Raw genomic sequence first — 3,331 nt, 5'->3', positions numbered from 1 at the left:
ATTGTCGAGAGAGACAAACATAAAACAACAAAGACAAAAGAATGGAGAGTTATGAACGACCTCCATTCTTCAGGTCCGCGTCAACTATATATGCAGCTTGGCCCACTAATTGGCTCCTGTTTCTTTTTTCCTCGTCTTATATCCTTTTCTATTTTTTTATTTTTATTTTTTTATTTCTACATTTTTTCGTGTTTACAAGGCCTTCCCCTATAAACTAACATAGTCTTTTCGAAAGAAAGCTGTCGTGTGACTGCAGTGGCTCACGCTTATATTTAGGATCCAACTCGCTTGTATCTGTATATATGCCAGCTAGCTATCGTATATACACATATTTATATACTGTATAAGAGAATAAACGTCAAGAGACCACGCCCATCTCCTATTAGCGATGCCCCTTCCAGGAACAGTAGCAACCGGACCCAAACGTCGACCATATTTTTCAAATTATTCACGATCTATCGTTCTGCATATGGCCATGATGGCGTGTCCAATTACTGCAGACATGTCACAGACAAAACAGCAGGTCTCTAAAACTCTTTCACCAATCCGTATTTTAAAAAAGAAATTCAAATGAGAAAACAACAAGAAGAAAAAGAGAAACATTTGAAGGTTGACCATTTGCCAGCATTGCTCTATTATTGAGCTGTCGTTGCATATAGAAATCTGGTGAATTTCAAATCAACAGAAAACATAATACATACTTCTTGGAAAACTCTACGTGCTATCCTGTTCCCTGAAATTTGCTGTGGAATGCCATCGCTGTTCCACAGTGTCTCACATTCGTCTTACGGCATTTATTATATAAATATATATTTAGCTCTCTTGGCAATTGACGACGCACAGAAAACCGGCACGCAACAAGACGACAAAAAAATCAAAGATGATGAAATATATTAACGATGGTTGTGATGTGTATACATGTTTAGACCATGCATTTATATGTTGTGCCATCAAAAATCATTTCGTTGTTTTTTGTTTTTTTGATCTATCGTTGCACCGTTCGATGATTTCTCCATTGAAATTCGTGTGCTATGTGATGCTGTCGCTTTTGCTTTCACGAAACCTATACCAAATAACAAGTGCCGGCCTTTAATTGAATGTATATACAGACGTTTCTTATGCCAGACGTCACGCAAAACTCCCCGCAGAGGATCTTATGGATAATGTGATGTCGGTTTTGCGTGTCGAACGGACGTTTCTTTCAAATTTTCGAATGTTTCTCGCTGACTTTGCGGCTTGAACTTTGCCGGTTATATCCTCTTTGACGGGCTCTCTTCTTTTCGGAAGGCTATATACCTTGGCCGTAAATCAATGGCTTCCCAACAATTCATTCGAGAGGGCAGGTAAAAAGGCAATAAAATAACAATTTCACATGACAAGTTCATCATCGTTCGGTCGGCAAATGCACGGCCATCTTATATGTATTTATCAAGCTCCTTTTTCCTTTCATTTTTTCATTTTTTTTTATTAGAGAGAATAAATTATTGACTTGAAATTGTTCATGTTTTTAATTCTTTGTTTGTTTTTATTCGAAGGGGATTTTTCGCCGCCTTTTGATGGAAGAAAGCCGCGTCGAAACGCCATTATGAACTTTCTCGTGTGGGTTTTTTTCCCCCCATTTCTTTTTTCTCGTCAGGACGCGGTGGAAGCCTCAATGCTGTAGGGCAACAGATGATGTAGGACACCCCGCGGATTTTTTTTAAGAGATAAAACTATGGACTGGCATATTAAGAAGAAAGCCGCTGGTTGCTGAGAAGTCGAAAACAAAAATTAAAGGTAAATAGAGGCGATGCTTGCTATATACGATGCAAACATGCAGCAGACTTGTGCTGGTTCTAAACAGTACATCGTACTTGTTCTTATTTAAAAGAAAAAGACGGAGAAAATCCAGCCCTGTGAGTTGTATATAGCCCAAAGTGTACATACGTGATATTCTCGTTTAGATTGTGATGAATACAGACAGCTATATTTTAATTTTACGGCAATAAAATAGGCATTAAGCGCATAGGTCTACCATATATATAGGTTTCTGTTCAGGCTTAGGAAGCTTTATAATAGCTGCCAAAAACTGTCATCAACATTGATTTGCTTTAATCAAAAGCGGCACATCAGTTTCTATCTTGGTGATGTTGATATTCTTTTGCTTGTCGTTTCCACCTTGAAATCCTATACCACATTATAATTCCACGACTCGAAATTGAAAACGAAGTCAACTCGACGTTATTATAGAAGTAGTAGACTAACTATAACTATAGTTTGAAACAGAAATGATGATTGGAAATCCTTTGTTTTTGTTCTGTTTTTTAATAATTCAGGTTATATAAGAAAACCAAGATGGTCACGCCTAATCACCTACCTCCAAGACAGAGGCATATAGTTTGGAATGTTGGTGGGCCGCTTCCCAATTATGGAGCGCTGTTTCTTATTCTAAACAGGCATTTCTAAAATAGATAGAGGTCGTCGTCATCATCTCTCTATTACGCATATTGGGCTATACAAACTTGTACATCAATATACTGTTTAAGCTTAGTACAGAGTCAGAAGTTATATATATATATACTATATATACGGCTGCTGCTGTCTATTATTATGATTTTATGATTTCTTGGGTTACGGTCGCTATTTAGTGGCCCCAAATAAAAAAATAACAAATGCGCAACGTAAATCACACAAACAGATTGATCGCTTTTTTAATATTTTTACATCAGCATTTAAAAAAAATAAAGGGCTATTCTACACAAACAGTATATAATTGAGTAATTGTGTCCTATATGCGACCCGCGTTTTATTTTAAACGTTTATGCCTATATAAAAGCTGTTTCAACAAACGAATTTTTCTCGTTTTATTTCCTTTGCTTCATTATGAACCGACTGTTCATATACAGCCGTCTGGTTTTTACGGCCATTATTATTACCCCCCTCCCTTTTTTTTTAGTTGTTCATCCGCTCCAGTTAACGAGGCGACTTTATAATGATTTTTTATTCTAAAAAATGAAAAGAAAAGAAAAACTAAGCCACCAATAAAAAACAAAATGCCTTTATACATTCGTTTAACAGCCGCCGTGCGCGCGCGCGCGCCGCTAACGATCACAATTCATTATGCATCGAAATTTATTTGGTTATTGCGCGTGCATGGACTGATTTTTGATGAGGTATTCATTATATTTTCCGTCAGACATATTTTTATTTGCCCTTCCCCTTCTTTTTTTCCTTTTTTTATTTCGAAAGTTAAATCTGCCTCCATCGTCAAATTGGGCAACGTCGTGATTTTCCGCCGGAAATATGCTGATGCAGTAATTAAAAAGCATGTATTCGTGTTATCTCTACACCA

This window comes from Daphnia magna, linkage group LG1, assembly GCF_020631705.1.
Source record: "Daphnia magna isolate NIES linkage group LG1, ASM2063170v1.1, whole genome shotgun sequence".
NCBI classification, from domain to species: domain Eukaryota; kingdom Metazoa; phylum Arthropoda; class Branchiopoda; order Diplostraca; family Daphniidae; genus Daphnia; species Daphnia magna.
The sequence above is the reverse complement of the archived record's forward strand: the minus strand, read 5'-3'. Positions refer to the sequence as shown.